Genomic DNA, 25687 nt, shown 5'->3' with positions numbered 1-25687 from the left:
AAGGTAGAACTAAAAGATTCTTGTTGTCAATGGGATGTTTGGGCTCAACTCTATAAAATGATTTCTTAGCTAACTTAAGGGATTTATCAATGAAAGAGCTAGGGTACTTAAACTCAGATCCAATAGAATATATCTTCTCAAACTCATCATCAATAAACTCTGGACTGCAAATACGTTAAGCCCTTAGGAACATAGATTGAAATGATGATAATTTAACTCTGTCATGTTGAGATGAGTAATAATGGATATATGCATGCAATCTAAAAATGGTAACATACCATTATTTTCATTTTCTACAGTAGATTTGATGGAAGGTACTAAATTGTTAAGTAAGGGGAGAAATATTTGTAAATTTCATTTGTTGGCCAAACACAAAGAACATCATCTACATACATAAGTAAAAAAATCCCTTAGAAGCAGTTAATTCCCATTTTAATAAATAAATGAAGTTGTTGTTGAAAGGTAACATTTCTCTTATCAAAAATTTGTCATCTTTGTCCCCTTCATTGCCATATATGTATGGACTTATCAAAACACATAAACAAAATTTTCCAGCAAGACCTATAGTGAGTTCAGTAGGCTCCATCACATATAAATTGTCAAAATGGTAATTTCTTTATTAAGCCCTTTAGTGGGTAAGGTATCAAATTCTAATATCATGAACAATGTAGATTTAGTCAACAAGCTAAACAATATCAATATTAATTTTGATTTCAAACTAGTTAGCTTTGATGTTTCTTCACTTTTCACTAAAGTTCCAGTTGATGACCTTTTAGAATATTTATTTGATGTCTTGGATGATATTCATTTTCCTTTTTCAAAGTCAAATTTCATTGAGCTGATAAAATTGAGTATAAAAGACTGCGTATTTCAATTTAATGGAGATTATTATGCTCAAAAATTTGGTATGGCAATGGGTAACCCTCTTTCACCTGTACTAAGTAATCTTTATATGGAATTTTTTGAAACAAATTACTAAAGGATATCTTACCTTCTAATGCAATTTGGTTTAGGTATGTAGATGATGTTCTTTGTGTTTGGCCAACAAATCAAAATTTACAAATATTTCAACCCTTACTTAACAATTTAGTACCTTCCATCAAATTTACTGTAGAAAATGAAAATAATGGTATGTTACCATTTTTAGATTGCATGATCCATAGACAAGAAAACAAGTCTAAGTTTAGCACATACAGAGAACCCACCAATGTACGCTCATATATCCATTATTACTCATCTCAACAAGACAGAGTTAAATTATCATCATTTCAATCTATGTTCCTTAGGGCATTACGTATTTGCAATCCAGAGTTTATTGATGATGAGTTTGAGAAGATATATTCTATTGGATCTAAGGTAAAGTACCCTAGATCTTTCATTGATAAATCCCTTAAGTTAGCAAAGAAATCATTTTATAGAGTTGAGCCCAAACCTCCCATTGACACCAAGAATCTTTTAGTTCTACCTTTTAATAATGATTTCACTTTGCTTCCCATGTTGCTTAAATCCTTTAATGTAAATGTTGCCTTTAGCAACAATAATACTATAAAGAATATCTTAATCAGGAATTCACCAGAAAATTCTCTTGGTTGCATCTATAAAGTTCGTTGTGGAAACTGTGATAAATTTTATGTTGGTCAGACGAGTAAGGATCTTTCTGTTAGACTTAAGCAACATAAATATAGTATAAGAACGGGACAAGAATCAAATGCCTTGTTTAATCATGTTAAAAACTATGATCATTGTATTGACTGGAGTGACGCCATCTCAGTTGTTAAGTCTAACGCTATTACCAAGAGAAATATCATTGAATCTTCTATTATTAAATACACAAAGAATTATAATCTTAATATTAGTGATGGTCTGTAATAATTAGATAACTTTATTGTTGATAAGATTTGTAAAATGATAAGTTTATGAACGCTCGTTGTATGTTTTGGACAATCACATGTTTACCAAATGGCGACCTAGCTTCGTTTCTTCGATGTTTATCATCTGACTGTTATATTTCTCTCTTGTGTCTCCCCTGATGATGTGATTATTACACGAATGTGTACTTGGGAACTTTTCGTGTTTCATTTTCCCCGTGGACTCATAGGAATATCTTGATCACGCGCAAAATTGTTATCCTTTCCAATATATATATATATATATATATATATATATATATATATATATATATATATATATATATATGTATTATACATATGTATTATATATGTATTATTTTTTATTTATTTTTCTTTGTCGCTGTCTTCCGCGTTAGCCAGGTAGCGCAAGGAAACAGACGAAAGAATGGCCCAACCCACCCACATACACATGTATATACATACACATCCACATACGCAAATATACATACCTATACATCTCAACCTCTACATATATATATATACACACAGAGACATATACATATATACACATGTATATAATTCATACTATCTGCCTTTGTTCATTCCCATCGCCACCTCGCCACACATGAAATAACAACTCTCCCCCCTCATGTGCGCGAGGTAGCGCTAGGAAAATACAATAAAGGCCCCATTCGTTCACCCTCAGTCTCTAGTTGTCATATGATAATGCACCGAAACCACAGCTCCCTTAGTCTCTAGCTGTCGTGTAATAATGTACCGAAACCACAGCTCCCTTTCCACATCCAGGTCCCACAGAACTTTCCATGGTTTACTCCAGACGCTTCACATGCCCTGGTTCAATCCATTGACAGCACGTCGACCCCGGTATACCACATCGTTCCAATTCACTCTATTCCTTGCACGCCTTTCACCGTCCTGCTTGTTCAGGCCCTGATCACTCAAAATCTTTTTCACTTCATCTTTCCAACTCCAATTTGGTCTCCCACTTCTCCTCGTTCCCTCCACCTCAGACACATATATCCTCTTGGTCAATCTTTCCTCACTCATTCCCTCCACGTGACCAAACAATTTCAAAACACCCTCCTCTGCTCTCTCAACCACACTCTTTTTATTTCCACACATCTCTCTTACCCTATTATTACTTACTCGATCAACCCACCTCAAACCACATATTGTCCTCAAACATCTCATTTGCAGCACATCCACTCTCCTGCGCACAACTTTATCTATAGCCCACGCCTCGCAACCATACAACATTGTTGGAACCACTATTCCTTCAAACATACCCATTGTTGCTTTCCGAGATAATGTTCTCGACTTCCACACATTCTTGAAGGCTCCCAGAATTTTTGCACCCTCCCTCACCCTATGATTCACTTCAGCTTCCATGGTTCCATCCTCTGCCAAATCCACTCCCAGATATCTAAAACACTTCACTTCCTCCAGTTTTTCTCCATTCAAACTTACCCCCCAATTAACATGACCCTCAACCCTACTGTACCTAATAACCTTGCTTTTATTCACATTTACTCTCAACTTTCTTCTATTACACACTCTCCCAAACTCAGTCACCAGCTTCTGCAGTTTCTTACATGAATCAGCCACCATCGCTGTATCATCAGCGAACAACAATATATATATATATATATATATATATATATATATATATATATATATATATATATATATATATATATATATATATATATATATATATATATATCCCTGGGGATAGGGGTGAAAGAATACTTCCCACGCATTCCTCGCGTGTCGTAGAAGGCGACTAGAGGGGACGGGAGCGGGGGAGCCAGAAATCCTCCCCTCCTTGTATTTTTAACTTTCTAAAATGGAAAACAGAAGAAGGAGTCACGCGGGGAGTGCTCATCCTCCTCGAAGGCTCAGACTGGGGTGTCTAAATGTGTGTGGATGTAACCAAGATGTGAAAAAAGGAGAGATAGGTAGTATGTTTGAGGAAAGTAACCTGGATGTTTTGGCTCTGAGTGAAACGAAGCTCAAGGGTAAAGGGGAAGAGTGATTTGGGAATGTCTTGGGAGTAAAGTCAGGGGTTAGTGAGAGGACAAGAGCAAGGGAAGGAGTAGCAGTATTCCTGAAACAGGAATTGTGGGAGTATGTGATAGAATGTAAGAATGTAAATTCTCAATTAATATGGGTAAAACTGAAAGTTGATGGAGAGAGATGGGTGATTATTGGTGCATATGCACCTGGGCATGAGAAGAAAGATCATGAGAGGCAAGTGTTTTGGGAGCAGCTGATTGAGTGTGTTAGTGGTTTTGATGCACGAGACCGGGTTATAGTGATGGGTGATTTGAATGCAAAGGTGAGTAATGTGGCAGTTGAGGCAATAATTGGTATACATTGGGTGTTTAGTGTTGTAAATGGAAATGGTGAAGAGCTTGTAGATTTATGTGCTGAAAAAGGACTGGTGATTGGGAATACCTGGTTTAAAAAGCAAGATATACATAAGTATACGTATGTAAGTAGGAGAGATGGCCAGAGAGCGTTATTGGATTACGTGTTAATTGACAGGCGCGCGAAAGAGAGACTCTTGGATGTTAATGTGCTGAGAGGTGCAACTGGAGGGATGTCTGATCATTGTCTTGTGGAGGCTAAGGTGAAGATTTGTATGGGTTTTCAGAAAAGAAGAGTGAGTGTTGGGGTGAAGAGGGTGGTGAGAGTAAGTGAGCTTGGGAAGGAGACTTGTGTGAGGAAGTTTCAGGAGAGACAGAATGGAAAAAGGTGAGAACAATGGAAGTAAGGGGAGTGGGGGAGGAATGGGATGTATTTAGGGAATAAGTGATGGATTGCGCAAAAGATGCTTGTGGCATGAGAAGAGTGGGAGGTGGGTTGATTAGAAAGGGTAGTGAGTGGTGGGATGAAGAAGTAAGATTATTAGTGAAAGAGGAGAGGCATTTGGACGATTTTTGCAGGGAAAAAATGCAATTGAGTGGGAGATGTATAAAAGAAAGAGACAGGAGGTCAAGAGAAAGGTGCAAGAGGTGAAAAAGAGGGCAAATGAGAGTTGGGGTGAGAGAGTATCATTAAATTTTAGGGAGAATAAAAAGATGTTCTGGAAGGAGATAAATAAAGTGCGTAAGACAAGGGAGCAAATGGGAACTTCAGTGAAGGGCGGAAATGGGGAGGTGATAACAAGTAGTGGTGATGTGAGAAGGGGATGGATTGAGTATTTTGAAGGTTTGTTGAATGTGTTTGATGATAGAGTGGCAGATATAGAGTGTTTTGGTCGAAGTGGTGTGCAAAGTGAGAGGGTTAGGGAAAATGATTTGGTAAACAGAGAAGAGGTAGTAAAAGCTTTGCGGAAGATGAAAGCCGGCAAGGAAGCAGGTTTGGATGGTATTGCAGTGGAATTTATTAAAAAAGGGGGTGACTGTATTGTTGACTGGTTGGTAAGGTTATTTAATGTATGTATGACTCATGGTGAGGTGCCTGAGGATTGGCGGAATGCGTGCATAGTGCCATTGTACAAAGGCAAAGGGGATAAGAGTGAGTACTCAAATTACAGAGGTATAAGTTTGTTGAGTATTCCTGGTAAATTATATGGGAGGGTATTGATTGAGAGGGTGAAGGCATGTACAGAGCATCAGATTGTGGAAGAGCAGTGTGGTTTCAGAATTGGTAGAGGATGTGTGGATCAGGTGTTTGCTTTGAAGAATGTATGTGAGAAATACTTAGAAAAGCAAATGAATTTGTATGTAGCATTTATGGGTCTGGAGAAGGCATATGATTGAGTTGATAGAGATGCTCTGTGGAAGGTATTAAGAATATATGGTGTGGGAGGCAAGTTGTTAGAAGCAGTGAAAAGTTTTTATCGAGGATGTAAGGTATGTGTACGTGTAGGAAGAGAGGAAAGTGATTGGTTCTCAGTGAATGTAGGTTTGCGGCAGGGGTGTGTGATGTCTCCATGGTTGTTTGATTTGTTTATGGATGGGGTTGTTAGGGAGGTGAATGCAAGAGTTTTGGAAAGAGGGGCAAGTATGAAGTCTGTTGTGGATGAGAGAGCTTGGGAAGTGAGTCAGTTGTTGTTCGCTGATGATACAGCGCTGGTGGCTGATTCATGTGAGAAACTGCAGAAGCTGGTGACTGAGTTTGGTGAAGTGTGTGAAAGAAGAAAGTTAAGCGTAAATGTGAATAAGAGCAAGGTTATTAGGTACGGTAGGGTTGAGGGTCAAGTCAATTGGGAGGTTAGTTTGAATGGAGAAATACTGGAGGAAGTAAAGTGTTTTAGATATCTGGGAGTGGATTTGGCAGCGGATGGAACCATGGAAGCGGAAGTGAATCATAGGGTGAGGGAGGGGGCGAAAATCCTGGGAGCCTTGAAGAATGTGTGGAAGTCGAGAACATTATCTCGGAAAGCAAAAATGGGTATGTTTGAAGGAATAGTGGTTCCAACAATGTTGTATGTTTGCGAGGCGTGGGCTATGGATAGAGTTGTGCGCAGGAGGATGGATGTGCTGGAAATGAGATGTTTGAGGACAATGTGTGGTGTGAGGTGGTTTGATCGAATAAGTAATGTAAGGGTAAGAGAGATGTGTGGAAATAAAAAGAGCGTGGTTGAGAGAGCAGAAGAGGGTGTTTTGAAATGGTTTGGGCACATGGAGAGAATGAGTGAGGAAAGATTGACCAAGAGGATATATGTGTCGGAGGTGGAGGGAACGAGAAGTGGGAGACCAAATTGGAGGTGGAAAGATGGAGTGAAAAAGATTTTGTGTGATCGGGGCCTGAACATGCAGGAGGGTGAAAGGCGTGCAAGGAATAGAGTGAACTGGATCGAAGTGGTATACCGGTGTTGACGTGCTGTCAGTGGATTGAATCAGGGCATGTGAAGCGTCTGAGGTAAACCATGGAAAGTTGTATGGGGCCTGGATGTGGAAAGGGAGCTGTGGTGTCGGGCATTATTGCGTGGCAGCTAGAGACTGAGTGTGAATGAATGGGGCCTTTGTTGTCTTTTCCTAGTGCTACCTCGCACACATGAGGGGGAAGGGGGATGGTATTCCATGTGTGGCGAGGTGGCGATGGGAGTGAATGGGGGCAGACAGTGTTAATTGTGTGCATGGGTATATATGTATGTGTCTGTGTATGTATATATATGTGTACATTGAGATGTATAGGTATGTATATTTGCGTGTGCGGACGTGTGTGTGTGTATACATTGTGTATGGGGATGGGTTGGGCCATTTCTTTCGTCTGTTTCCTTGCGCTACATCGCAAACGCGGGAGACAGCGACAAAGCAAAATAAATAATATATATATATATATATATATATATATATATATATATATATATATATATATATATATATATATATATTTTTTTTTTTTTTCTTTTTTATACTTTGTCGCTGTCTCCCGCGTTTGCGAGGTAGCGCAAGGAAACAGACGAAAGAAATGGCCCAACCCCCCCATACACATGTATATACATACGTCCACACACGCAAATATACATACCTACACAGCTTTATATATATATATATATATATATATATATATATATATATATATATATATATATAATGTATATATATATATATATATATAATGTATATAATGTATGTATGACTCATGGTGAGGTGCCTGAGGATTGGCGGAATGCGTGCATAGTGCCATTGTACAAAGGCAAAGGGGATAAGAGTGAGTGCTCAAATTACAGAGGTATAAGTTTGTTGAGTATTCCTGGTAAATTATATGGGAGGGTATTGATTGAGAGGGTGAAGGCATGTACAGAGCATCAGATTGGGGAAGAGCAGTGTGGTTTCAGAAGTGGTAGAGGATGTGTGGATCAGGTGTTTGCTTTGAAGAATGTATGTGAGAAATACTTAGAAAAGCAAATGGATTTGTATGTAGCATTTATGGATCTGGAGAAGGCATATGATAGAGTTGATAGAGATGCTCTGTGGAAGGTATTAAGAATATATGGTGTGGGAGGAAAGTTGTTAGAAGCAGTGAAAAGTTTTTATCGAGGATGTAAGGCATGTGTACGTGTAGGAAGAGAGGAAAGTGATTGGTTCTCAGTGAATGTAGATTTGCGGCAGGGGTGTGTGATGTCTCCATGGTTGTTTAATTTGTTTATGGATGGGGTTGTTAGGGAGGTAAATGCAAGAGTTTTGGAAAGAGGGACAAGTATGAAGTCTGTTGGGGATGAGAGAGCTTGGGAAGTGAGTCAGTTGTTGTTCGCTGATGATACAGCGCTGGTGGCTGATTCATGTGAGAAACTGCAGAAGCTGGTGACTGAGTTTGGAAAAGTGTGTGGAAGAAGAAAGTTAAGAGTAAATGTGAATAAGAGCAAGGTTATTAGGTATAGTAGGGTTGAGGGTCAAGTCAATTGGGAGGTGAGTTTGAATGGAGAAAAACTGGAGGAAGTGAAGTGTTTTAGATATCTGGGAGTGGATCTGGCAGCGGATGGAACCATGGAAGCGGAAGTGGATCATAGGGTGGGGGAGGGGGCGAAAATTCTGGGGGCCTTGAAGAATGTGTGGAAGTCGAGAACATTATCTCGGAAAGCAATAATGGGTATGTTTGAAGGAATAGTGGTTCCAACAATGTTGTATGGTTGCGAGGCGTGGGCTATAGATAGAGTTGTGCGGAGGAGGATGGATGTGCTGGAAATGAGATGTTTGAGGACAATGTGTGGTGTGAGGTGGTTTGATCGAGTGAGTAACGTAAGGGTAAGAGAGATGTGTGGAAATAAAAAGAGCGTGGTTGAGAGAGCAGAAGAGGGTGTTTTGAAGTGGTTTGGGCACATGGAGAGGATGAGTGAGGAAAGATTGACGAAGAGGATATATGTGTCGGAGGTGGAGGGAACAAGGAGAAGAGGGAGACCAAATTGGAGGTGGAAAGATGGAGTGATAAAGATTTTGTGTGATCGGGGCCTGAACATGCAGGAGGGTGAAAGGAGGGCAAAGAATAGAGTGAATTGGAGCGATGTGGTATACCGGGGTTGACGTGCTGTCAGTGGATTGAAGCAGGGCATGTGAAGCGTCTGGGGTAAACCAAGGAAAGCTGTGTAGGTATGTATATTTGTGTGTGTGGACGTATGTATATACATGTGTATGGGGGGGGGTTGGATCATTTCTTTCGTCTGTTTCCTTGCGCTACCTCGCAAACGCGGGAGACAGCGACAAAGTATAATGATAATATAAAATAATAATATATATATATATATATATATATATATATATATATATATATATATATATATATATATATATATATATATATATATTATACTTTGTCGCTGTCTCCAGGGTTTACGAGGCAGCGAAAGGAAACATATGAAAGAATTCCCCATCCCACCCATGTACACATGTATATACGTACACGTCCACACACGCACATAGAGATACCTATACATCTCAACGTACACATATATATATACACACAGAGACAGATACATATATACACATGTACATAATTCATACTGTCTGCCCTTATTCATTCCTTTCGCCACCACACCACACATTAAATTACGACCCCCTTCTTCCGCATTTGCGAGAGGTAGGAGTAGGAAATGACAACAAAGGTCCCATTTATTCACACTCAGATTCTAGCTGTCATGTATAATGTACTGAAACCGCAGCTCCCTTTCCACATCTAGGCCACAGAAAACTTTCCATGGTTTATCCCAGACGCTTCACATGCCCTTGTTCAATCAATTGACAGCACGTCGACCCCGGTATACCACATCGCTCCAATTCACTCTCTTCCTTGCACGTCTTTCACCCTCTTGCCTGTTTAGGCCCCGATCACTCAAAATCTTTTTCGTTCCATGTTTCCATCTCCAATTTGGTCTCCCACTTTTCGCTCTCGCTACCTCTGACACATATATCCTCTTGGTCAATCTTTCCTCACTCATTCTCTCCATGTGACCAAACCATTTCAAAACACTCTCTTCTGCCTCTCAACCATACTCTTTTTATTACCACACATCTCTCTTACCCTTTCATTACTCACTCGGTCAAACCACCTCACACCACATATTGTTCTCAATCATCTCATTTCCAGCACATCCCCCTCCTCCGCACAACTTTATCTATAGCCCACGCCTCGCAACAATATAACACTGTCGGAACCACTATTCCTTCAAACTTACCCATTTTTGCTTTCCGAGATAGTATTCTCGCCTTCCACACATTTTTCAACGGTTCCAGAATTTTCGCCCCCTCCCCCACCCTATGACTCACTTCAGCTTCCATGGTCCCATCCATGCCAAATCCACTCCCAGATATCTAAAACACCTCACTTCCTCCAGTTTTTCTCTATTCAAACTTACCTCCCAATTGACTTGTCCCTCAACCCAACTGTACCTAATAACCTTGCTCTTATTCACATCTACTCTCAGCTTTCTTCTTTCACACACTTTACCAAACTCATTCACAAGCTTTGGCAGTTTCTTACCCGAATCAGCCACCAGCGCTGTATCATCAGTGAACAACTGACTCACTTTCCAAGCTCTCTCATCCACAACTGACTGCATACTTGCCCCTCTCTCGAAAACGCTTGCATTCACCTCCTTAACAACCCTCTCCATAAATGAATTAAACAACCATGGAGACATCATGCACCCCTGCCCCAAACTGACATTCACTGAGAACCAGTCACTTTTCTCTCTTCCTACTCATACACATGCCTTACATCCTCAATAAAAACTTCTCACTGCTTTTAACAATTTCCCTCCCACACCATATATTCTTAATACCTTCCGCAGAGCATCTCTATCAACTCTCTAATGTGCCTTCTCCAGATCCATAAATGCTACATACAAATCCATTTGCTTTTCTAACTACTTTTCACATTTTCACAACGCAAACACCTGATCACCACATCCTCTACCATATCTGAAGCCACACTGCCTTCACCCTCTCCATCAATACCCTCCCATATAATTTCCCAGGAATACTCAACAAACGTATAACTCTTCAATTTGAGCGCTCAACTTTATCCCCTTTGCCTTTGTACAATGGCACCATGCAAACATTTCGCCAATCCTCAGACACCTCACCATGAGTCATACATACATAAAATAACCTTAGCAACCAGTCAACTACATAGAGACATCCTTTTTTGATAAATTCCGCTGCAATACCATCGAAACCCGCTGCCTTGCCGGCTTTCATCTTTCGCAGAGCTTTTACTACCTCCCTCTCTTTACCAACTCATTCTCCCTAACCCTCTCACTTTGCACACCACCTGGACCAAAACACCCTATATCTTCCACTCTGTCATCAAACTCATTCAACAAACCTTCAAAATACTCACTCCATCTCCTCATATCACCACTACTTGTTATCACCCCCCCCCCCCCCATTTTCCCCCTTCATTGAAGTTCCCATTTGTTCCCTTGTCTTACGTACTTTATTTATCTCCTTCCAAAACATCTTTTTATTTTCCCTAAAATTTAATGATACTTTCTCGCCCCAACTCTCATTTGCCCTTTTTCACCTCTTGCACCTTTCTCTTGACCTCCTGCCTCTTTCTTTTATACATCTCCCAGTCATTTGCATTATTTCCCTGCAAAAATCGTCCAAATGCTTCTCTCTTCTGTTTCACTAATAATCTTACTTCATCTCACTACTCACTACCCTTTCTAATCTGCCAACCTCCCAAGGTTTTCTTGCTATAAGTATCTTTTGCACACGCCACCACTGCTTCCCTAAATAGATCCCATTCTTCGCCCACTCCCCTTACGTCTTTTGTTCTCACCTTTTTCCATTCTGCACTCAGTTTCTCGTGGTACTTCCTGACACAAGTCTCCTTCCTTAGCTTACTTACTCTCACCACTCTCTTCACCCCAAAATTCTCTCTTCTTTTCTGAAAACCTACACAGCTCTTTACCTTCGCCTCCACAAGATATGTATATATATATATATATATATATATATATATATATATATATATATATATATATATATATATATATATATATATATGTATATATATATACATACATACATATATTTCTATGAGTCCACTAGGAAAATGAAACACGATAAGTTCCCAAGTGAACTTTCGTGTAATAATCACATCAGGGGAGACGCAAGAGAAATACAGTCAGTTGATATACATCGAAGAGACGAAGCTAGGACGCCATTTGGTAAACATGCGATTGTCCAAGACAGACAACGAGCGTTCATAAACTTATCATATTACAATTTTTATCAACAATAAAGTTATCTAATTTATATAGACCATCACTAATAGTAAGATTATAATTCTTTGTGTATTCAGTAATAGAAGATTCAATGATATTTCTCGTTTTAATAGAGTTAGAGTTGATAACTGATATGGCATTACTCCAGTCAGCACAATGATCATAGTTTTTAATGTGATTAAACAAGGCATTTGATTTTTGTCCCATTCTTATACTATATTTATGTTGCTTAAGATTAACAGAAAGATCCTCATCAGTCTGCCCAACATATAAATTTATCATAATTTCCACTTGGCACTTTATAGATGCATCCAAGAGAATTTTCTGGTGAATTCCTGATTAAGATATTCTTTATAGTATCATTGTTGCTGAAGGCAACATTTGCATTAAAGGATTTAAGGAACATGGGAATTAAAGTAAAATTATTGTTAAAAGGGAGAACTAAAAGATTCTTGGTGTCAATGGGAGGTTTAGACTCAACTCTATAAAATGATTTTGCTAACTTAAGAGATTTATCAATGAAAGATCTAGGGTACTTTAGCTTAGATCCAAAAGAATATATCTTATCAAACTCATCATTAATAAACCCTGGACTGCAAATACGTAATGGGCTAAGGAACATAGATTGAAATGATGATAGTTTAACCGTTATGGTGAGATGAGTAATAATGGATATATGAGGATACATTGGTAGGTTTTCTGTATATGCTAAGCTTAAACGTGTTTTCTTGCATATGGATCATGTAATCTAAAAATGGTAACATACCATTATTTTCATTTTCTACAGTAAATTTGATGGAAGGTCCTAAATTGTTAAGAAAGGGGAAAAATATTTGTAAATTTTTATTTGTTGGCCAAACACAAAGAACATGATCTACATAACTAAACCAAATTGTCCTCAAACATCTCATTTCCAGCACATCCACCCTCCGCACAACTCTATCCATAGCCCACCTCTCGCAACCATATAACATTGTTGGAACCACTATTCCTTCAAACATGCCCATTGTTGCTTTCCGAGATAATGTTCTCGACTTCCTGACGTTCTTCAACGCTCCCAGAACTTTCCTCACCTCCCGCACCCTATGATTCACCTCCGCTTCCATGGTTCTATCCGCTTCCATATCCACTCCCAGATATCTAAAACACTTCACTTCCTCCAGTTTTTCTCCATTCAAACTTTCCTCCCAATTGACTTGACCCTCAACCCTACTGTACCTAATAAACTTGCTCTTATTCACATTTACTCCCAGCTTTCTTCTTTCACACACTTTAATCAGCTCAGTCACCAGCTTCCGTAGTTTCTCACACGAATCAGCCAGAAGCGCATTATCATCAGCGAACAACAACTGACTCACTTCCCAAGCTCTCTCATCCACAACAGACTGCATACTTGCCCCTCTTTCCAAAACTCTTGCATTTACCTCCCTAACAACCCCATCCATAAACAAATTAAACAACCACGGAGACATCACACACCTCTGCTGCAAACCTACTTTCACTGAGAACCAATCACTTTCCTCTCTTCCTACACGTACACATGCCTTACATCCTCGATAAAAACTTTTCACTGCTTCTAACAACTTTCCTCCCGCACCATATATTCTTAATACCCTCCACAGAGCATCTCTATCAACTCTATCATATGCCTTCTCCAAATCCATAAATGCTACATATAAATCTATTTGCTTTTCTAAGTATTTCTCACATTCTTCAAAAGAGACACCTGATCCACACATCCTCTACCACTTCTGAAACCACACTGCTCATCCCCAATCTGATGGTCTGTACATGCCTTCACCCTCTCAATCAATACCCTCCTATATAATTTTTAAGAAATACTCATCAAACTTATACCTTTGTAGTTTGAGCACTCACTCTTATCCCCTTTGCTTTTGTACAATGGCACTATGCAAGCATTCCGCAAATCCTCAGGCACCTCACCATGAGTCATACATACATTAAATAACCTTGCCAACCATTGAACAATACAGACATTTCCTTTTTTGATAAATTCCACTACAATACCATCGAAACCTGCTGCCTTACCGGCTTTCATCTTCTGCAAAGCTTTTACTACCTCTTCTCTGTTTAGCAAATCATTTTCCCTAACCCTCTCACTTTGCACACCACTTCGACCAAAACACCCTATATCTGGCACTCTATCATCAAACACATTCAACAAACCTTCAAAATACTCACTCCATCTCATTCTCACATCACCACTTGTTATCACCTCCCCATTTGCCTCCTTCACTGGTTCCCATTTGTTCCCTTGTCTTACGCACCTTATTTACCTCCTTCCAAAACATGTTTATTCTCCATAAAATTTAATGATACTGTCTCACCCCAACTCTCATTTGCCCTCTTTTCACCTCTTGCTCCTTTCTCTTTACCTCCTGCCTCTTTCTTTTATACATCTCCCAGTCATTTGCATTATTTCCATGCAAAAATCGTCCAAATGCCTCTCTTTTCTCCTTCACTAATAATCTTACCTCTTCATCCACCACTCACTACCCTTTCTGATCTGCCCACCTCCCATGCTTCTCATGCCACAAACATCTTTTGCGCAAACCTTCACTGCTTCCCTAAATACATCCCATTCCAACCCCACTCCCCTTATGTCCTTTGTTCGCACCTTTTTCCCATTCTCTGCTCAGGCTCTCCTAGTACTTCCTCACAGAAGTCTCCTTAAGAGCTCACCTGCTCTCACCACTCTTTTCACTCCAACATTCTCTCTTTTTTTCTGAAAACCTCTACAGATCTTCACCTTCACCTCCACTAGATCTAAGTTGAATTACCCCTAGATTTTTCATTGATAAATCCCTTAAGTTTGCAAAGAAATCATTTTATAGAGTTGAGCCCATCCCTTCCATTGACACCAAGAATCTTTTACTTTTCCGTTTTGATAATTTTACTTCACTTCGCATACTGCTTATATCCTTAAATGTAAATTTTGCCTTCAAGAACAATAATACTATAAAGAATATCTTAATCAGGAATTCACCAGAAAATTCTCCTGGATGCATATATAAAGTGCCATGTTGAAATTGTGATAAATTTTATGTTGGGCAGACTGGTAAGGATCTTTCTGTTAGACTTAATCAACATAAATATGGTATAAGAACGGGACAAGAATCAAATGCCTTGTTTGATCACGTTAAAAACTATGATCATTGTATTGACTGGAGTAATGCCATCTCAGTTATTAACTGTTACCACGAGAAATATCATTGAATATTCTATTATCAAAGACACAAGAATTATGATCTTAATGTTAGTGATGGTCTGTACAAATCAGATAACATTATTGTTGATAAGATATGTAAAATGATAAGTTTATGAACGCTCGTTGTCTGTCTTGGACAATCATATGATTACGAAATGGCGTCCTAGCTTCGTCTCTTTGATGTATATCAACTGACTGTTATATTTCTCTGTTGTGTCTCCCCTGATGATGTGATTATTACACGAAAGTGCACTTGGGAACTTACCGTGTTTGATTTTCCCCGTGGTCTCTTAGGAGCATCTTCATCACACCGAAAATTGTGATCTTTTCCTTATGGATTCCACACGGCTCTTCAATTACTTCTCTACAAGCTGTCCTGGACTTTCTCCTTTCGTTACCGCTTGCTCCAAATCGTTAATCAAGGCCCACCAATTGATGTTACGATTTGGTTTCTTTACGAAATGCCTTGATGAACAAGTGATGCCAAGATCTGTCCTACCTCAGCCGTTGTTGCAGCTGCCTGATCGACCATTTGACCAATTCTAAAACATCATTGTAAAGAAACAGATTGAATTAAAGAAAATTGAAATTGAGGAGGCTTTTCGCATTACAAGAGAGAAGAAACGTGCTTTTCAAATGGCAATACCGACATATTGTAAGAACCTGATGTTGGAGTATTGCTATGATAGATTAAGGAATGAACGCAATAGGCTACAAATGACACTAAATTGTTAGTTGGACCATCTTAATAAAACAGCGACTGGACTGAGAACACAAACTCTTCTTTTGTGATAAACCTGTCTAATAAACAACTAGATAAGGATTCCTCGTGTGCACTAGGATATGGATTAAGTTTTGTGTGCTCTAAAAGGGAAGCCACCTGTTTTGACGTCACAAAGTCTTTTTGTAACTTAGAGAAATACAGTAATTTAACTAATGATGAAATTTATATCTGTAAGGATTTAGTGTATGCCAGTTTGTTAAAACCAGTGAAACCTGATTGCCCTAAAAGATTTATAAGAGCTCTTAACACCTTAAAAGAAGACAAGGATATACATATCACTAAAGCAGATAAGGGTACCACTGTTGTGATTTTAGAGAAAAGTAACTATTTATCTAGAATGAATGATCTTTTAAATGATGACACATCATATCATGAGCTCAGTGGAAATCCCTTAGAAGCAGTTAATTCCCATTTCAATAAAGAAATGAAGCTGTTGTTGAAAGTTAATGGTTCTCTTATCAAAAGTTTGTCATTTTTGTCCCCTTCATTGCCATATATGTATGGACTTATCAAAACACAAAAACAGAATTTTCCAGCAAGACCTATAGGGAGTTGAGAAGGCTCCATCACGTGTGAATTGTCAAAATGGTTAGTTTCTTTATTGAGCCCTTTAGTGGGTAAGGTATCAAATTTTAATATCATGAACAATTTTGATTTATTCAACAAGTTAAACAATATCAATGATAATTTTGGTTTCAAACTAGGTATATTTCATGTTTCCTCACTTTTCACAAACGTTCCAGTTGATGAACTTTTAGAATATTTGTTTCATGTCTTGGATGATATTGATTTACCTGTTTCAAAGTCTGTTTTCATTGAACTGATAAAATTGTGTATAAAAGACTGTCTATTTCAATTCAATGGAGATTTTTATGCCCAAAAATTTGGTATGGCAATGGGTAACCCTCTTTCACCTGTACCAAGTAATCATTATATGGAATTTTTGAAACAAAATTACTAAAGGATATCTTACCTTCTAATGCAATTTGGTTTAGGCATGTAGATGATGTTCTTTGTGTTTGGCCATCAAATGAAAATTTATAATAATTCACCCCTTACTTAACAATTTAGTACCTTCCATCAAATTTACAGTAGAAAATGAATATAATGGTATGTTACCATTTTTATTTTTTTTTTATACTTTGTCGCTGTCTCCCGCGTTTGCGAGGTAGCGCAAGGAAACAGACGAAAGAAATGGCCCAACCCCCCCCCCCCCATACACATGTATATACATACGTCCACACACGCAAATATACATACCTATACAGCTTTCCATGGTTTACCCCCAGACGCTTCACATGCCTTGATTCAATCCACTGACAGCACGTCAACCCCGGTATACCACATCGCTCCAATTCACTCTATTCCTTGCCCTCCTTTCACCCTCCTGCATGTTCAGGCCCCGATCACACAAAATCTTTTTCACTCCATCTTTCCACCTCCAATTTGGTCTCCCTCTTCTCCTCGTTCCCTCCACCTCCGACACATATATCCTCTTGGTCAATCTTTCCTCACTCATTCTCTCCATGTGCCCAAACCACTTCAAAACACCCTCTTCTGCTCTCTCAACCACGCTCTTTTTATTTCCACACATCTCTCTTACCCTTATGTTACTCACTCGATCAAACCACCTCACACCACACATTGTCCTCAAACATCACATTTCCAGCACATCCATCCTCCTCCGCACAACTCTATCCATAGCCCACGCCTCGCAACCATACAACATTGTTGGAACCACTATTCCTTCAAACATACCCATTTTTGCTTTACGAGATAATGTTCTCGACTTCCACACATTCTTCAATGCCCCCAGAATTTTCGCCCCCTCCCCCACCCTATGATCCACTTCCGCTTCCATGGTTCCATCCGCTGCCAGATCCACTCCCAGATATCTAAAACACTTCACTTCCTCCAGTTTTTCTCCATTCAAACTCACCTCCCAGTTGACTTGACCCTCAACCCTACTGTACCTAATAACCTTGCTCTTATTCACATTTACTCTCAACTTTCTTCTTCCACACACTTTACCAAACTCAGTCACCAGCTTTTGCAGTTTCTCACATGAATCAGCCACCAGCGCTGTATCATCAGCGAACAACAACTGACTCACTTCCCAAGCTCTCTCATCCCCAACAGACTTCATACTTGCCCCTCTTTCCAAAACTCTTGCATTTACCTCCCTAACAACCTCATCCATAAACAAATTAAACAACCATGGAGACATCACACACCCCTGCCGCAAACCTACATTCACTGAGTACCAATCACTTTCCTCTCTTCCTACACGTACACATGCCTTACATCCTCGATAAAAACTTTTCACTTACCATATATATATATATATATATTCCTGGCAAATTATATGGGAGGGTATTGATTGAGAGGGTGAAGGTATGTACAGAGCATCAGATTGGGGAAGAGCAGTGTGGTTTCAGAAGTGGTAGAGGATGTGTGGATCAGGTGTTTGCTTTTGAAGAATGTATGTGAGAAATGGATTTGTATGTAGCATTTATGGATCTGGAGAAGGCATATGATAGAGTTGATAGAGATGCTCTGTGGAAGATATTAAGAATATATGGTGTGGGAGGCAAGTTGTTAGAAGCAGTGAAAAGTTTTTATCGAGGATGTAAGGCATGTGTACGTGTAGGAAGAGAGGAAAGTGATTGGTTCTCAGTGAATGTAGGTCTGCGGCAGGGGTGTGTGATGTCTCCATGGTTGTTTAATTTGTGTATGGATGGGGTTGTTAGGGAGGTGAATGCAAGAGTTTTGGAAAGAGGGGCAAGTATGAAGTCTGTTGGGGATGAGAGAGCTTGGGAAGTGAGTCAGTTGTTGTTCGCTGATGATACAGCGCTGGTGGCTGATTCATGTGAGAAACTGCAGAAGCTGGTGACTGAGTTTGGTAAAGTGTGAAAGAAGAAAGTTAAGAGTAAATGTGAATAAGAGCAAGGTTATTAGGTACAGTAGGGTTGAGGGTCAAGTCACTTGGGAGGTGAGTTTGAATGGAGAAAAACTGGAGGAAGTGAAGTGTTTTAGATATCTGGGAGTGGATCTGGCAGCGTATGGAAACATGGAAGCGGAAGTGGATCATAGGGTGGGGGAGGGGGCGAAAATTCTGGGAGCCTTGAAGAATGTGTGAAAGTCGAGAACATTATCTCGGAAAGCAAAAATGGGTATGTTTGAAGGAATAGTGGTTCCAACAATGTTGTATGGTTGCGAGGCGTGGACTATGGATAGAGTTGTGCGCAGGAGGATGGATGTGCTGGAAATGAGATGTTTGAGGACAATGTGTGGTGTGAGGTGGTTTGATCGAGTAAGTAACGTAAGGGTAAGAGAGATGTGTGGAAATAAAAAGAGCGTGGTTGAGAGAGCAGAAGAGGGTGTTTTGAAATGGTTTGGTCACATGGAGAGAATGAGTGAGGAAAGATTGACCAAGAGGATATATGTGTCGGAGGTGGAGGGAACGAGGAGAAGAGGGAGACCAAATTGGAGGTGGAAAGATGGAGTGAAAAAGATTTTGTGTGATCGGGTCTGAACATGCAGGAGGGTGAAAGGAGGGCAAGGAATAGAGTGAAATGTAGCGATGTGGTATACCGGGGTTGACGTGCTGTCAGTGGATTGAATCAGGGCATGTGAAGCGTCTGGGGTAAACCATGGAAAGCTGTGTAGGTATGTATATTTGCGTGTGTGGACGTATGTATATACATGTGTATGGGGGTGGGTTGGGCCATTTCTTTCGTCTGTTTCCTTGCACTACCTCGCAAACGCGGGAGACAGCGACAAAGCAAAAAAAAAAAAAAAAAAAAAATATATATATATATATATATATATATATATATATATATATATATATATATATATATATATATATATATATATATTTTTCATACTATTCGCCATTTCCCGCGTTAGAGCGTTAAGAACAGAGGACTTGGCCTCTGAGGGAATATCCTCTCCTGGCCCCCTTCTCTGTTCCTTCTTTTGGAAATTAAAAAAAAAAAAAACGAGGAGAGGATTTCCAGCCACCCGCTCCCTCCCCTTTTAGTCGCCTTCTACGACACGCAGGGAATACGTGAGAAGTATTCTTTCTCCCCTATCCCCAGGGATATATATAATATATATATATATATATATAAAAGGGCAAATGAGAGTTGGGGTGAGAGAGTATCATTAAATTTTAGAGAGAATAAAAAGATGTTCTGGAAGGAGGTAAATAAAGTGCGTAAGACAAGGAAGCAAATGGGAACTTCAGTGAAGGGCGCAAATGGGGAGGTGATAACAAGTAGTGGTGATGTGAGAAGGAGATGGAGTGAGTATTTTGAAGGTTTGTTGAATGTGTTTGATGATAGAGTGGCAGATATAGGGTGTTTTGGTCGAGGTGGTGTGCAAAGTGAGAGGGTTAGGGAAAATGATTTGGTAAACAGAGAAGAGGTAGTGAAAGCTTTGCGGAAGATGAAAGCCGGCAAGGCAGCAGGTTTGGATGGAATTGCAGTGGAATTTATCAAAAAAGGGGGTGACTGTATTGTGGACTGGTTGGTAAGGTTATTTAATGTATGTATGACTCATGGTGAGGTGCCTGAGGATTGGCGGAATGCGTGCATAGTGCCATTGTACAAAGGCAAAGGGGATAAGAGTGAGTGCTCAAATTACAGAGGTATAAGTTTGTTGAGTATTCCTGGTAAATTATATGGGAGGGTATTGATTGAGAGGGTGAAGGCATGTACAGAGCATCAGATTGGGGAAGAGCAGTGTGGTTTCAGAAGTGGTAGAGGATGTGTGGATCAGGTGTTTGCTTTGAAGAATGTATGTGAGAAATACTTAGAAAAGCAAATGGATTTGTATGTTGCATTTATGGATCTGGAGAAGGCATACGATAGAGTTGATAGAGATGCTCTGTGGAAGGTATTAAGAATATATGGTGTGGGAGGAAAGTTGTTAGAAGCAGTGAAAAGTTTTTATCGAGGATGTAAGGCATGTGTACGTGTAGGAAGAGAGGAAAGTGATTGGTTCTCAGTGAATGTAGGTTTGCGGCAGGGGTGTGTGATGTCTCCATGGTTGTTTAATTTGTTTATGGATGGGGTTGTTAGGGAGGTAAATGCAAGAGTTTTGGAAAGAGCGGCAAGTATGAAGTCTGTTGGGGATGAGAGAGCTTGGGAAGTGAGTCAGTTGTTGTTCGCTGATGGTACAGCGCTGGTGGCTGATTCATGTGAGAAACTGCAGAAGCTGGTGACTGAGTTTGGTAAAGTGTGTGGAAGAAGAAAGTTAAGAGTAAATGTGAATAAGAGCAAGGTTATTAGGTACAGTAGGGTTGAGGGTCAAGTCAATTGGGAGGTGAGTTTGAATGGAGAAAAACTGGAGGAAGTGAAGTGTTTTAGATATCTGGGAGTGGATCTGGCAGCGGATGAAACCATGGAAGCGGAAGTGGATCATAGGGTGGGGGAGGGGGCGAAAATTCTGGGGGCCTTGAAGAATGTGTGGAAGTCGAGAACATTATCTCGGAAAGCAAAAATGGGTATGTTTGAAGGAATAGTGGTTCCAACAATGTTGTATGGTTGCGAGGCGTGGTCTATGGATAGAGTTGTGCGCAGGAGGATGGATGTGCTGGAAATGAGATGTTTGAGGACAATGTGTGGTGTGAGGTGGTTTGATCGAGTGAGTAACGTAAGGGTAAGAGAGATGTGTGGAAATAAAAAGAGCGTGGTTGAGAGAGCAGAAGAGGGTGTTTTGAAGTGGTTTGGGCACATGGAGAGAATGAGTGAGGAAAGATTGACCAAGACGATATATGTGTCGGAGGTGGAGGGAACGAGGAGAAGAGGGAGACCAAATTGGAGGTGGAAAGATGGAGTGAAAAAGATTTTGTGTAATCGGGGCCTGAACATGCAGGAGGGTGAAAGGAGGGCAAGGAATAGAGTGAATTGGAGCGATGTGGTATACCGGGGTTGACGTGCTGTCAGTGGATTGAATCAAGGCATGTGAAGCGTCTGGGGTAAACCATGGAAAGCTGTGTAGGTATGTATATTTGCGTGTGTGGACGTATGTATATACATGTGTATGAGGGGGGGGGGGGTTGGGCCATTTCTTTCGTCTGTTTCCTTGCGCTACCTCGCAAACGCGGGAGACAGCGACAAAGTATGATAAAAAAAAATAACATATATATATATATATATATATATATATATATATATATATATATATATATTCCTATGAGTCCACGGGGAAAATGAAACACGAAAAGTTTCTAAGTGCACTTTCGTGTAATAATCACATCATCAGAGGAGACACAAGAGAGGAATATAGCAGTCAGTTGATATACATCGAAGAGACGAAGCTAGGACGCCATTTGGTAAACATGTTTACGTATATGTATATATATATATATATATATATATATATATATATATATATATATATATTTATATATATAAATATATATCATACAAAGCTCCAACAGCCAGGATCGAACCTGGGACCCCTTGTGCAAGAGGCAGGCATGCTAACCGCTAGGCTAAGGGACTGTATAATAGGAAACAACTATTCGAAATCCTAAGTACTCGAATACCCTTCGTCTCACAATGGTGAGCAACGGGGTCTATCGGTTGTTTCCGAACAGAACATATAGCCAGCTGATAGCGTTTTACCGAACCTGACTGTACAACGCGGAGTTATATGAATACAGATAAAGTGTATATGAACGCGCACCTTCATAGAACGTACAAAGCTCCAACAGCCAGGATCAAACCTGGGACCCCTTGTGCAAGAGGCAGGCATGTTAACCGCTAGGCTAAGGGACTGTATAATAGGAAACAACTATTCGAAATACTAAGGACTTGAATACCCTTCGTCTCACAATGGTGAGCAACGGGGTCTATCGGTTGTTTCCGAACAGAACACATAGCCAGCTGATAGCGTTTTACCGAACCTGACTGTACAACGCGGAGTCATATGAATACGAATAAAGTGTATATGAACGCGCACCTTCATAGAACATACAAAGCTCCAACAGCCAGGATCGAACCTGGGACCCATTCAAGAGAGTCTCAGGAACGGAGGACAATATGGCCTGACAAACGATCTCGTTCAAGAAGGTTTCAGGCGGGCGACGAGGTGTTGCTTCTACTACCGCAGCCAGGTCAACCCTTGGCTGCCCGGTTTCAGGGCCCCTACACCATTATCCGGAGTGTAGGAGACTCAAATTACCTTGTCTCTACCCCCGATAGGCGCAGAGGTCGAAGATTATGCCACGTCAACATGCTTAAGCCATATTTCAGTCGTGATCCTCCCCCCTTGGAACCGAAGGTGCCAGTCTGCATCATCCAACGTCCAACGGTAGCCGTGTGTGACGAAGGCGACGACGTAGCTGCGAGTGCCTCGGAAGCCTGGGAACCGGACGGAGGCGCGAACGTGAAGTGGGAGACCAAACTTTCGCATCTATCGGAAGATCAACGTGTGCAAATGTCCGCCTTGTCAAAACACCCGGAGGTTTTCCGAAACACACCTGGACAGACCTCGCTCGCAACCCATGATGTGGACGTGGAAGCAGCCCGACCGGTTAAACTGGCTCCGTACCGAGTGAGCCCACAACGAGAGGCCATCCTTCGCACAGAGGTGAACTATATGCTTGAGCACGACCTGATTGAGCCATGTCAGTCAGAGTGGAGCTCCCCTGTTACTCTCGTATCCAAGTCCGATGGGACCCATCGGTTCTGCATTGACTACCGCCGGTTTAATGAGGTAACAAGAACTGACAGTTACCCCCTGCCGCGAGTGGAAGACTGCATAGATCGCGTCGGCAATGCTCGCTCCCTGTCAAAACTAGACCTCAGGAAAGGGTACTGACGGATTGGATTGACGGAGAGAGCACAAGATATTAGCACCTTTGTAGTGCTAGGACAAACTTATAAGTGTAAAGTGATGCCTTTTGGCATGAAGAATGCCCATGCTACATTTCAACGACTTATGGACATCCTCATCAGAGACCTGCCTGGTTGTGTCGTCTACCTGGATGATATTGTGATATACAGTCAGAGTTGTGACGAACATCTACAGAGACTTGACAACGTTCTGACGGCCTTGAATAAAGCTAACCTTGTTCTCAATTGGAACAAATGCGAGTTTGTGAAGGCCAAGGTGCAATATTTGGGTTATGTGATCGGTCAAGGTGAGCTAGCCCCACCGACTGCAAAGGTCCAGTCTTTATCCCAGATGAGTGCCCCCGATCTCGAAGAGAACTGAGACGTTTTATGGGTATGGTTCGGTACTATAGGATGTTCATTGTAAATTTAGCAACAGTCGCAACCCCTTTGACAGATTTATTGAAGAAAGATGTCAAATATGTTTGGAATGAGCAGTGTGACATAGCCTTTCATCAATTAAAATCCATACTTTGTAATAGTTCTATTTTGCAAGCCCCTGATTTTGATCAACCTTTCAAGTTAGCTGTTGACGCCAGCAATGTGAGAGCCGGTGTTGTCCTCTTGCAGGAGGACGAGAACCATGTTGAGCACCCTGTAAGTTATTTTAGTAAGAAATTCAATCAAGCCCAAAGGAATTATTCTACCATTGAGAAGGAACTTTTGTCTTTAATATTAGCATTGCATCATTTTCATGTTTACTTGTGTCCTTCAGGCAATGTCATCAAGGTGTATACTGATCACCACCCATTGAAATGTGTTAATAAGTTCCGAGATAAGAATCAAAGGTTAACTAGGTGGGCCTTGTTCCTTCAAGAGTATAATTTAGATATTCACCATATTGCTGGCGCACATAATGTGTTAGCTGATTGTTTATCCCGCTCTTAACGTGAGAAAATTCCTCTTCTAGGAATTTTCTCTTTAAGGAGGGGGGTGTTACGAAGACGTGTGTGTTTGTATCTATTTCTTATCAGGGCGAGGAGTGATGCTTGAGGCTGGCTCGGAGTTTCTGTCCACGCACCATTCTGATGGGGTCAGCTGCGGGGGTATTTCACCACCGTATGTCATCGGTGCTGAGTTCGCAAGAAACCGAAGAGTGTAACTACTCCGAGACTCTGGGACCCTCCAACCAATAAGAATTGCTCATATATTTCTTATAGCCAATCGAAATGTAAGGTTTATAGCAGCAAGGGTGAACGCTTGTCTTCTTGTACTCACTACACCCGCTGAGATCTGATTCCTTTCTCTGAAGCCCAGCGAGGTGGGTGGTGTCCCCTGCTGTAAGCCTGTTAGCCTGTAAACCTGTAAGCCCGTTACCCGAGTGCTGTGCTATAAAGCTGTTACTGCCCGTTACCTGAGTGTTGTGCTATAAAGCTGTTACTGCCCGTTACCTGAGTGTTGTGCTATAAAGCTGTTGCTGCCCGTTACCCGAGTGTTGTGCTGTAAAGCCGTTACTGCTATAAGCCCGTTACCCGAGTGTTGTGCTATAAGTGCTTACTGTGTTACATCAGATTTAGCTAAGTGTTTACTGTGTTACATTAGGTTTAGATAAGTGTAACGATGAAGTTCATTGTGTCACGTCAAGCGTAACTAAGTGTCACAAGAAAGAGATCTCCTGGCTTGAAATCTTATCTGGAATATTGACATATGTTCAGTGTTAACGTAATATCTCATGCTTGATTTATGTGCCTATCTTTGTACACTTGAATT

Source organism: Panulirus ornatus, chromosome 6 (assembly GCF_036320965.1).
Source record: "Panulirus ornatus isolate Po-2019 chromosome 6, ASM3632096v1, whole genome shotgun sequence".
NCBI lineage: Eukaryota > Metazoa > Arthropoda > Malacostraca > Decapoda > Palinuridae > Panulirus > Panulirus ornatus.
Note: the sequence above shows the minus strand (reverse complement) of the source record.